Below are 12,079 nucleotides of genomic sequence, written 5' to 3'. Positions count from 1 at the left end.
AGTGTGTGACGGGGGGCGGACCCCAGTGGGTGACCGGGAGAATCGTGGCTGGGGGGGGCCGGTCGGTGCGGGGCCCTCCCCGGTGAGGGATCGAGGGATGCGGGGAGCTCCCGGTCCCGTCTGTGCCACTGACCGAGGAAACCGGAGGGGGCGGGGGGCAATTCTACTGTTGGGCACCTGAGGGAGACCGCAGGGGTCTCCCTGTGCCTGCCCCCGGTAACGCCCCGGCGCTATCCCAGTTCCTTTCCGTAGTGTTTGGGGGTCCTGGTGGGTGACCGGAGAGGGGTCAAGAGCCTCCGGTATATGCCTGAGGGGCACCGGGAGGTGCCGATGAACCCCCCCGGCAGCTGCCGGGGGTATCCAGCGTGTGGCTCCCGTTCCGCAGTGGCTGTCCGGGGGACCTGGGAGCCGAGGTCTCGGCGCCGTAAGGGGCGGGGGGGGCAGGGCGGCTCTCGGCTCCCTCCCTGTCAGTCGCCGGTAAGTGGCTGGGGAGAGGAGCGACGGTCACCGATCCACACTCCCCCTCCCCCCGGTGAACGTGTGAGAGGGTGCGGCCCCCCCGGTGAACGTGACGAGGGCCCGGGGGGGGCCGGGCTGTCCCCGGGGACGTGTGGCGGGGGGGGGTGGCGGCGTGGTTCCACCCCCGGTGCTGGCATCCCGAGCTGGTGCGGGGTGGTGCCTTGCGTGCTGCCCCCTTCCCGGGGGCACCCAGCCGTGCGTGCCCCCCGCGCCCCCTCCCGCCGCTCCCTGCCCCGGGCGGGCACCAGCTGAGCCTGGGGCCGCGATCTGAAATTTCCAGAGCGGCTCTGCCGAGGTCGTTCCTGGAAGCGCATCCAGAGCGCTGCTGAGGCAGGGGAAGAGCAGCCGGCGGCAGGATGGAGCCGGCCGGCGCTGGGGGCTGCCCTTTTGCCGGGGTTTGCCTGGTGCGGGGGGGTGTAATTTTTATTGCAATGATCATTGTTTCCTTTTCTCGCCGCCTCCGACCCCGGGAGGGCAGGCTCTGGCTCCTCACCTTGGCGGGGGGCTGGGGGGAGCTGGGAACCGAAGCCGTTTGTCATGAGGAGCGTCCGGCCTGCCAGCTCCTGTAGGATCAGCCATATGTTGTCACAACACTATTTTTAATGTAGGGTGTGGGTTACATCACAGCCCTGAATTGGGCAATTTCTGCGTGAGGACGAAGGTGATGACTGTGCCCAGGCGTTATCGAGGGTGCTTTAATGAGTGTTTATCGGCACCGGCGGCAGCCGGAGCGCCGCGGCCGGGCCGCCGGCGGAGCTGCCTGCTGGGGTTTCCTCTCGACGGGAGGAAGGAAAAGAGAAGCTGGCAAGGGAAAGCTTTTCCTATAGATTGGAGCAGCCTCCTTTTGGGGGAGGGAGAGTGGGAAGAGTCTGGGCAGCTGTGTTAAATATTTTGGGAAGCTATTCTGGGTCCCTGTCGCACAGCAGGGGTTTATTTTCTACGTGAAGTCTGCTCTGGGGGCTGCTTGGTGGCCAAGGGCCGCTAATGAACTTTGCTTCCTTCACCACCCGAAAGAGAAATAGTCCAAGGCTAGTGGTGATTAAGTGGGCAGGAAGGGATAAGGGCAGAGGAGCTGCTTGTTTGTGCAGTGAATAACGCCACAATTAGTGGCTGTTGAGCACATCTGCTCCCTCTGCACTTCTATAAACAGCTCCTGCAGCTCCCGGCCCAGCCCCAGCGCCGCGGTGCCGGACGGCAGCGCCGCGGCACACCTGGGCAGCCCAGGCTCTGGCCCCGTGGGGGCTTGCAGTAGGTACGTGGAGCGAACTTGCCAGGGCTCCTCCTGGCTGGGCTCGGCTCGCAGCGTGGTGGAGGTGAGGGCAGCCTTGTGTAATGGCCTGGAATCCGGCAGTGCTCTTGGTGTCAGCTGCAGCCTGCCCAGCCAGGCCACCCCTGCGCCGTGGCTCTGTCCCTCTGCCAGGGAACAGGCAGGGCAGGGGCTTGGGTGGCTTTGCTGGAGTTTGTTCTTGGTCTAATAATAATGCATTGGGATTACATAATCCAGAACTGATCACCCTGCCAGGCCAGCTGGCCTGCCTGGAGTGTCCCTTGTGCCAGAGCAGTTGGGTTCTTGGTGTGGAGCTGCACCATGCCTGCAGCAGGGCTCTGGGCAGAGATTGCTCTTCTGGAGGCTCTCCTGCTGGGCTCTCTCTGCAGTCCTCTGTGTCCTGGTGAAGAGATGATCACAGGTGCCTGTGTTGCTGCTCAGCCCTGTTCCAGCTTCTGGTTGTGTCATGTGCAGAGGCCATGGAGCTGCTGCTGAAGAGGTCCAGGCCGAGGGGCTGCCAGCCCCTGGGGAGGATTCCTTTCTGCAGGGGGGTTGTGCTCACCTGGAAGAGATACAACTGAAAAACAACCCCAGCTTCATAGAGGTGACATTTGCAAGTGTCCCCTCTGCTCCTTGTGAAACCTGCTGCCCCCAGAGCTGCCTCCCCAGGGTTGTGAAATGGTGACTGCTGAGCTCTGCAGCTGCAGGCTGAGTGGTGGCAAACGTGTCCCAGGTCAGTGTGAGCGCTGCTGAAATGGAGCCTGGCTGCTGTGTGAGCCTAAACCAACTCCTGCTTCTCAGGCAGTGTAACCCAAGAGCAGCTGGCAGTGCTCAGTGTTCCCTCTGGGGGTTGTGCAGGCTCTGCTTTGCCCCCCCCAGACCCAGGCCATGACTTTCCCTACGACTTCTGCTCTGCCTCCAGCTTCCTTGCTGCCCCTGCCGAGGCACGAGGGAGCTCCTTCTGCTCCTACCTTGTTTGCCTCTCTCCTTCTCTCCACCCTGGGCCCTCTCTGATGGGATGTTGTGTCCTCTCCCAGCACACCTGCATGTCCCCAGCTGGGGCATTCGGCCCAGGCTTCTCACCCCCATTGTCCTGGCAGCATCTCGGGGGGTTTGGGGCATGAGGAATCTCCCCCACGCTGCCAAGTGAGAGGGCAGCAGGTGCCCAGCTCCTGCGGCAGTGCAGGGGCTGGTGGCAGCGCTGGGGCTGTTCCTGGAGCTCTCAGCTGGGCATTTCCTGACTGTCAGGTATTTAAAGGCCCTCTTTGAGTCTCGAGGAGCAGGACTGGTGAGCTTGCCTGGTGGATGCAGGCTGCAGCCGCACACCTTTGATACCTGCAGCTGATGTGTTGACCTAACTGAGGCCTGCGGAGGCCAGGCTGGGCTCGGCGGCTGGCCCCAGGCTGGGCTCGGCGGCTGGCCCCAGGCTGGCTTTGCTGCCAGCATGGTGGTGTCAGGAGGGTCTAAGGAGGGTAGTAGCAGCCCTGCTTCTGTCAACACCAGCTGCAGCAGCTCAGCCCCCTCCTGCCCCACTCCTACCCCTCTGCCACAGGGAGTGTTGTGAGCTGGGGCCAGTGCCTGGCTGCCGGGGGGGCCTTGGCAGGTCAGGGGCACAGATGTTGGTTGGGGGCTGCACGAACTGCAGCACATTGCCCCCTGCTTCCCCCCCGTCCTGCTGCCTGCAGGAGGGGTTTGGGTTAAACTCCCCCCTCGTAGTCTCTGCTTATTGAAAGACCTTTCTGAGCAGGTTGTTGTGGAAGCCTTCATCTTGCCGTGTTGGAGGCAGGAAGCACAAAATGAAGGCTCCTGCTGTCATCAGAGGGTCTTGAGGGCGAAGCTGTTCCTGCTGACTGGGGAATTGAAAGCTGCTCGCAGGTGTCAGGAGGCAGCTTTCGAATCAGAGTTCATTGAATTATCTCAGAGCCCTTTTGCATCATCCCTGCTTTCCTGCAACCTGTTTTTTCCTGTCCCATTAATTCCCTGATGCCGGAGTCCGTCAGAGCCGAAGCTCTTACGACATCGGCAGCGTGAGTCGGTGACAGGAGCGCATGAATCAGAGGCTGGCTGGAGAGGCAGCCGATGGCACAGGCACAGCTCCCTGCCATCAGCAGAATCGGGGCAGGCTCTGCAGAACTCGCCCAGCTGCTCTGCTGCTGCCGGCCTGAGCCCGCGGGCACCTCCCGGCCGCGGGCAGGGGGCTGCGAGGCGCTGGGGGCTGCCCCGGCGCTCTCGGTAGCTGCTCCTCTGCCCATCCAGCCCTGAGCTGCTCAAATTACAGATTCATCTCTGTACTTTTCAAATTGCATGGGGAGGAATTGTCTGTAATTTACATCTGAAGTGACGTTCAGTTGCTATGGGATTCGGTGGCAAATTAGAAACCCATTATGCCTTTTTTTCCCTCTCCTCCTGGTAGCAGAGTGCATCCCTGGGGCTGCTTGGTGACTGCTGAGGGAGAGCAGAAAGTTTGGGGCAGAGTCCCTGTGGCTGGTGGGGCTGCCCCGCGAGCAGGAGCTGCTGTGGGCCGGGCAGTGCTGCAGCCTGAGTCCCAGCAGCCGAGTCTGGGCAGCGGCAGCTTGGTGCTGTAGCAGTGCTAGGGGAGGCCGGGCTGGAGGCTAACCCTTAGATTATTTTGGGGAGGCTGGGTGGGGTTTTCCGAGCTGTGTGAGCAGGCTGCTTCAGCCCCCTCCTATCAGTGGCTCCAGCAGCTGGGCTGTGGTGATTGTGTCCAGCCCCCACCTGGCGCTCAGCACATCCTGGGGCCGCTTTCTTGCTGCACTGAGCCGCGAAGGCTGGGAGGGAAGCTGCTGGGATTCGCTTTTCCCTCTGTCTGAGGTGCATCTGACCAAGCACAGCATGCCGAGAGGTCTCCTCGGGGCAGTCCGTCTCCCGCTGACCTCTCAGCTGGGCACTGTGTGCTGCAGCAGGTCCTGCCGCTCACCAGGCAGCTCCGGGAGCCGATGCTCCAGCAGCAGGGGGTTCCCCTCAGCCCCCCCGGGGGTTCCCCTCAGCCCCCCCGGGGGTGCTCTGCCCTGGTCAGTTGGGTTTTGGCAGGGTGCTGCTTGGCCGGGGCACGGTGGCCGCAGCTCACCTGTGCAGGGCTGGCTGCAGGGAGAGCAGAGCAGCCGCGGGTGCTGGGCAGGGCTGCTCTGAGGTGTGCCTGGGGGCTGCGGCTGTCCCCTGCCCCGGCGCTGTGCAGCCCCTTGCGGCGTGGCGCTGCCCGGCGCGGGGCGCAGCCCCTCCGGGTCCCTGCTGCTTGTGCAGGCTGGGGAGTGGGAAGGGACAGGCTGCCTGCGTCACCGCCCTGCTGCTCCCTGCCAGCTAATCCCTGCCGGGAGAGCACATTTGGGCTGACTTGGTGCTTTTGCTGCTGGTGCACGGGAGAGTGCCTCTGGAGCGGCAGGGCGGCTGCAGGGCTTTGGGCAGAGCCGAGAGGCGCTGGGTGCCCGGCAGCCTCGGCCCGGAGCCCTCCCGGGGCTGGTCTGGGTCGGGTTTGGGGGTCTGAGAGGAGGTGCTGGGGGGGGGAAGCAGCCATCAGCTGGCTGTCATGTCGGGAAGGTGGAGATCGAGTTACCTCTGAATAATTAAGGTGGATGCTGCCTCTGGAGGAGCCATTATGTGGAGTGGGCTCAGTGCTGGTGAAGAACAAGCAGCCTGCTAACCTGAGCTCTGCTGAGCCTTGATCCAGGGTGGGCACAGAGCAGACAGCAGCACAGCAACCTGCCTTAGCCTGACCTAGATGCAGGCAGCTGGGATTTGCTGATAGGAGGTCTCTCTGGTAGCTCCTGTGTTGCCTAGGGACATCCCATGTGCGGGAGGCAACTTTTCCACACGGGTGGTAACCCAGGGCTGCCTTGGAGCAGCACAAAGCCCTCAGCAGGGGGTTTGCAGAGCAGTGCTGGGCCAGCAGGCTTCCAAAGGCAGCCCTGTGTGCACTGCTGCAGAGAAGGCAGCCCAGGAGAAGCCCTGCTGCCTGCCTCGGGCTCTCCTTTCTTTACATTGGATTTGTGCCTCTTGGAATTTAAAGAAACCAGCATTTGTTTAGCTCAAAGCCACTGCTCCTGAGCACTGCTTGACTTAGCTGCCCACCTCCACCCACCTTGAGTCTGCCCTGGTCTGGCACATTCTGGTGGCAGTTAACTCTCTGCTCTCCCCCTCTGCAGCAGAGCCTCTCTTGGCTCCTGCTCCCCGGCAGAGAATGCCCCAGCCCGAGGCACCTGTGGCAAACCAAGGCCAGCTGCCACCACCAGTTCCTCTTTGTTCCCCTGGGCAGGACCTGCAGCCTGCCAGGGAGGCCTTGGGCATGGTCCTGGGGCACAGTGCTGTGCAGGGGAGCAGGGCACAGGCTGGGGCAGCACCTCCAGGGGTGGTCTGCGTGGCGCTGCCGGCGGACCCGGAGCTGTGCTGCTGACCTCAGCCCCTGCTCAGGCCATGCTGTTGGGTTTGACAGCACACACAGGCTTCAGGCCGGTGTCCAGACGTGCTGGTGGTGGTCCACAGGCACCCTGCGACCTCCCAAGCCCAGCTGGGGCCCAGCCCTCTGCAGCCTTTGGGTTTCAGCAGCACAAGGATCCTCCTGGCTGCGCGGCGCTCACCCCGAGCCCGGCGTAGCTCAGCCGCTGCACCAGGCCTTGGTAGGAGCAGCCACCTGCCCCCCGGGGCTGTTCCTCATGTCCTCAGTGCTGCCAGGAGGCCTGAGTTGTCCTTGCTCAGCAGGAGCAGCCATGTTTTACTGGAAAGCCTCCCCAGGAGCCCAGCAGGACTGCCTGATGCCAGCTCAGCCCCTCTGCCCGTGCCCAGAGGAGCCATCCCTTCTACAGCTGAGGGGGAAGACACTCATTTAATCTTTCTTCTATATTCTTCCCCACTGAGGGCCTGCTCCAGGATGGGCTGCAATCAATACATTGTGTGCCAGTTGTGGTTCCTTGAATCATATTTCCACATTTCAGTGTCTAGACTCTGTGTTTGTGTGAGCTGTGTTGTACCTTTCCAGCCCCGCCGCTGAGTTCAGTTGTTTTTGGCTCCTGGCTTCTCCCAGAGAACCAAGCAGGGCTGTGTCTGTCTGCCCCAGCCCTGAAACAAGAAGGGAGCAGGAGGGTTAGCAGAACTTGGTGGCAAAGGGGCTTAACCCCCCCTGGTTTTGTCATCTGTGTGTGCAGGAGCTGGGCTCTGCTGTCTGGGGACTCGGAGGCAGAAGCCCCTGGCGGCTGGGGGTGAATCTCTCCCTGCTGCTCCTGGCCCAGGGCAGGCAGGGATGGGCTTGGCACAGGCAGTCCAAGCTGAAAAGTGAGGATGCCCCCAGTCTGAGACCCAAAACCCTTGAGGAGCCACAGAGTAAAGGGCACTGGGTGAGGGTGAAGCAGTTGTCTAACTGCCTGCAGCTCCTGGGCTTCGTTTTCAGCCGGCAGCCCTCTTGCCCTCGCAGAACTCAGGGCTTGGAGGTGACTTCAGGTGTGACCAGGAGAGTTTCTCTGTGATGCTCTGAGGAGCTGATGGTGCCAGGGACCCACTCACATTAACCCTGCTGTGAGCAGAGGGCAGGCCAGGCTCCAGCAGGGCCCTCAGGGGCAGGTTGGGCTGGTGCAGGACACTGTGTACAGCTGAGCTGGGATGGGAGCACAGCTCCTGCTGCCCAGAGCCTGTGGATCAAGCAGTGGAAGGAAATCCTGTCCCCCACTGCTGATGGACCTGGGAAGCTTGCTGCCATCAGATGTGGAAGGCTCAGGTGCACCTGCAGGGCAAGACAGGTTGGTCAGGAGGTGTGCAGAGAGCTGAGGCCCCTCCAGGCATGGCTGCCTGCCCCTGGGCTCCTGCCGCTCCCCCGGCGCTCCAGGCCCTGCCGCTGCCCCAGCCTGGCTTCACCTCCCCCCGGCGGCTGAGCTGCACTCAGCAGTGTAACTTCTTCCATCCCTCTCGGATCCAGCACTCAGTGGATGCTGCTTGGAGCCCAGCATGGGTGGAGTAGCGAGGAAGCAAAGTTTTCCACCCTGCCTGAGCTTGGGCAAGCGGAAATGGTGCTTGGGAGCCATATAAGGAGCCAGGCAGCGATCCCTGGGCTCACCTCTGCAGGGGCAGGCTGCAGGAGGGAGCAGCCCTTGCTCCCAGGGAGAGCTGAAGGGCTGCTGGCCCTTTGAAGTCGTTCCCTCTGCGTCTGCCAGAGGTGTGGTGGTGCTGGGGCAGACCTGGTTAGGTGGCAGCAGCTCATTACCTGCCTGAGCTGTGGGGCTGCAGCACCCCAGAGCAAGGTGTGAGCTGTGATTCAGAGTGAAGCTGCAGGTGAAGAGCTGGGCCAGAGCCTGGCAGCTTTGTCATGGGTGGCTTTGGTTCCTCCAGCAGCCTCTGCTGGGGGCCAGGCAGGACCCTGCTCCTCAGCAGTGGTTCTTGTGGCCTCAGCAGAGGTCTGGGGAAGCACTGGTGGTACCTGTGGCTGCTTCCAGGTCTGCTCGTCTCTCAGGGCTGCTGAAGGCCAAATCCTGACCTCTGCTGCTTCTCTCAGAGTGAAGAACAACCTCTGCTCCCATAAATAGTCCCTTAAGAAGTGTGTGGGAGCTCTGCTGGCCAATTTCTTCTGAAAAGTGCCTGCAGTGACCCCTGTGACAGTGACCTTGCTCCCTGCCTGCCCTCTGTGGGCAGCCCTCACGAGCTCAGCTCCCTTATCTCCCCCTGGATACCCAGTGAGGAAGGAGCCCTTTGCTTGCCTGTGCCCCCCCTGCTCTTCAGGCTCAGGAGCTTTCGGTGGGGAAGTTGCTGCTGCGCTGCCTGGCTGAGGGCCACTCTCCCTCAGGCCACTGACAGGAGAGGGAGGCTGATCTGCAGGTTCTGAAGCTGCTGGGTCCCCTGCACCTCAGAGGTGGCCTGAGATGTGTGGTGGGTGGCTGCCAGCCCTCTGCTGCCTGCAGGGGGGAGGGGTGGTCTCTAGAGGAGAGGGCTGCAGCCAAGCAGCTTCTGATGAAGCTCTCCCAGGCTGGAGGCTGGGAGCAGGGCGGTGCTGATGGAGAGTCCCCACACAGCAGCTTCTTACCTGTGGAAGTGTGGGGATGGGAAGGGGGTGAGTCAGTAATGGATGAACAGAGCTGGGCTGGCTCAGGGCTGCTTGGAGCAGGCCCTTCAGCTGGCCTGGGGCTCAGTGCTGACCCAAAGCCGCTGCAGACACTTCCCCGTGGGCTGATCCCCTGCGGCTTGGGAATTGTTAATGTGCATGAGAAGGGAGCAGTGGGGATCCCTGCCTCAGCAGCCAGGCCACTTTCCTCGTGGGGCTCTCCATGAGGGAGGGCAGAGAGCTGCAGTGCCCAGGGGGGTTGGTGCTGCAGGGGCGCTGCCGGCTGCCCGCGTGTGCGCCGGGGCAGTGTCTGGAGGCGCAGCCTGCATCTCGCTGCAGCCTCTGGTCCCTCCCCCAGTTAAGGCCACTGCACTCCACACAGAGGCCTTTAGCTTGTCATTAAGGCTGAATTTATGGCCAGTGACAGCAGGAAGCTGCACACTGTAATGCTGAGCTCGGGTGGACTCTGCTGAAGCAGAGCACTTCAGCAGCCTGGAGCCTGCACAAGTTGCTGGGTTGAGACCCCAAGCCCTGGGCAGGCCCTGGAGAGCCAGCTCAGGGCCACACCACAGCTCCTGCGTGGCTGAACGAGAGGAGCTGCCTCTGTCCCCTGCCAGGCAGCAGAGCTGCTGTGCTGTGTGAGCTCTCAGGGGGGTTGGGAGCCCTGTGGCAGCTGCGTGGCCAGGCTGTGTTTGGGCAGCAGGGGAATGTTTTCCCTCCTCTTATCTGAGCATTCTGCCTGTTCCTTTCTGGGGTTTGGTGTGAGCTGAACTTTCACAGGTGTCCTCGTGGGGAGCCAGGCAGCATCTGAGTGCTGAGCAGAGGCCTTGCCAGTGCAGAAGAGAGTGCTCTTTCTTCTGCTGTTTGTCGCTGTATTTTTGGAGCAGGTTTGTTCCTGACCAGCCTGGCAGTGCAAACAGAGGCAGCTGGAACAGGGGAGGTTCTGTGCTGCTGGCTGGAGGAGAGGCAGCACCTTGTTTGACTTGGTGGTGGCTTCTCCAGCCAGCTGCCTGCGCTCTGCTGTGGGAGGCAGCCGGCACCCCTGGGGTTGGTGCTGGGGGAGGCTGCTGGCAGCACGGTAGGGAACGGCAGGAGGCTGTGACAGGGCCCAGGACCCACTGAACTTGGTTCCCAGGGCCTCCAGCTGGAGGGTTCTGCAGGCAGCTGCTCTCAGTGCTGGGAGAGCCTGGCATTTGTGATCACTTCATCACTCAGTCTCCCTGGGAGATGGTGGGAAACCCCTGTGGTGTCCCCAGAGCTCTGCTCAGCTGGAGCCGCTCTGTGCCCGAGCCGCCAGCAGCCCTGTCAGAGCATCCTGCTGCAGCTCCTGGGGGGTGCTGGGGGCACTGCTCTGGGTTCCTGCTGGCTCTGGTTGTCAGAACCTTTTCCAGGGCTGGCTCTGACTGAGGAATGTCTGAAGACCATCTGAAGCAGAGCTTTGGCAGACTGCTAATTATGCTTCCCTTTAAGTGTCAATAGGATGGAGCTGGGCACAGGGAGCAGACTGGCCCAGGCTTGTTCTCCTGGGCTCAGCAGTGAGATCTGCTCAGGGATGGTTGCACAGCTCCCTCAAGCCCCTCTCTCTTGCCTTTCTGCAGTGTGGTTTTCCCTCCTGCAAGACAAGCAGCAGGGCTGTGGCAGATGAGCTCCAGGCTGGTGCTGCAGCAGCCCCTCAGGAGCTCCTCACGGTCACCTAGGCGGTGACCCAGCCCTAGTGTCTCCTGGGCCCTGAAGGGGGGGAGGCCTGGGGGAGCACTTGGGGCTCAGATCTCTGTGCTCCCATGCAAGTGGAGAAAGCACTGTGAAAGCCCAGCCTGAGGCTTGTGTTGTTCATTAACTGGTAGCCCCTCCTGTTTGCCCTGGGTGATAGGCACGGCGCTGGCACCGCTGCCTCTTGCCCGGCCTCGCTGGCAGGTGGCTGCTTTGTTGTTGTTTTGAGCTCAAATGAGTGCAAACAAGCAGAAGGTCGCTCTCCCAGCCGTGGGAGCGGGCTGCTTGCTTGGCTTTGGGGGTTTGGTGCTGCTCCCCCTGTTCTCAGCAGCTCGGTGATGCAGGGGGTGGTACAGAGGTCAGTGAGAGCTCTGCCGTGGCAGGCCAGCAGCTCACTGCTTCTTGATGAGCTTCAAACCCAGCCTGGGCTGCTGGGTGCTTCCTTGCTGTGTTTCAGACCCTGGATCTCTCCTCCTAGCCTTGGCTTCTCACTGCCCCACAGCCACCACTCAGCCAGGGGGAGAGGAGGTGGATGGAGGTCCCACAGTGCCTCTCTTGCTTCATTCTCCTCTTGCTCAAGCCCTCCTGTCCCTCCTCCCCAGGATGTCACTTGCCATTGAACTGCAGCTCCTGAGCCTTCAGTTCCTGGTTCCTGAGCAGCTCTGTGGTAGTTTGACTGTCTGGGGGCTGGGGCTCTAACCCTGCTCCCCAGCACTCCAAGCTCCAGCACTGGAACTTCAGCACCTTCAGCCTCGCCTCAGCCTCTTCGGCTCCTTGACTGTTCTCCAGTTGAAAGTAGGTCAGGAGCAGCTGTCAGCTGCTGAGCTTTCCCTGCCTCTGCTCTGGGTTGTAACCCAGTGCTGCTGTGCTTAATCGCTCGCTGTAATGGGAGCAAATTAAATGCCTCCTGCTCTGCAGCAGCAGCCTGCCACAGCCAGCTGGGAGGGCTGCTCAGGGAGCACCCTGGCCCTGAGAGCAGCCTTGCCTTGACTGGGTCTGCAGAGGTGAGTTACCTGTTTGTTGCATCCCCTGCCTGGGATGTGACAGCTCCTCCTCCAGCAGCTCCCCGCGCCTGTAGCCTTGCTGGCAGTCTGTGCAGCTTCCTTGCTGTAATTAACCAGCTTCTGCTGCTGGCTGAGCAGCTTTGGAACCTGATGGGTGAAAGAAAAATAGCTGTAAAACAGCAACAAAACAACCCAGCCACAACAAGTGATTGGAAGGCAGCAGAGTGCAGTGGGGATGGTGGCAGTCATTGAGAGGTTTACTTCTAACTGGCTTGAGCTGGCTGCACACATTCGGCCCTGGGGCTTGAGGTCCTGAGCCCAAGTGCCTCAGTGTCACTGGAACCCACCTGGTGCCACTGAAGAGGATCCTTCCTCCTTCCTTTCAGACAGGCTTGGGGCTGCTTGGCACTGCTGGAGCCCTCAGCCCTTCTTGCTCTCCTGGGGCTTCAAGGAGATCTTGCTTTTGAGTGGAGCTGGAAGGTTGTGGGTTTAAAATCCTGCCTGAGAGCTGTGCAGGCTGGAGCTGGGCTGTTAAGCACTCAG

At 61.7% G+C, this 12,079-nt stretch overlaps 1 protein-coding gene across 1 annotated transcript in view; it reads left to right on the top strand.

Annotated features, from left to right (window-relative positions):
• Positions 1-12,079, top strand: part of ELL (elongation factor for RNA polymerase II) — a 45,365-nt gene that overhangs the window by 312 nt on the left and 32,974 nt on the right. The gene's annotated exons all lie outside the window — the stretch shown is intronic.

This window comes from Dryobates pubescens, chromosome 31 (assembly GCF_014839835.1).
Source record: "Dryobates pubescens isolate bDryPub1 chromosome 31, bDryPub1.pri, whole genome shotgun sequence".
Lineage (NCBI taxonomy): Eukaryota > Metazoa > Chordata > Aves > Piciformes > Picidae > Dryobates > Dryobates pubescens.
This window is presented reverse-complemented; position numbering and strand designations above follow the sequence as displayed.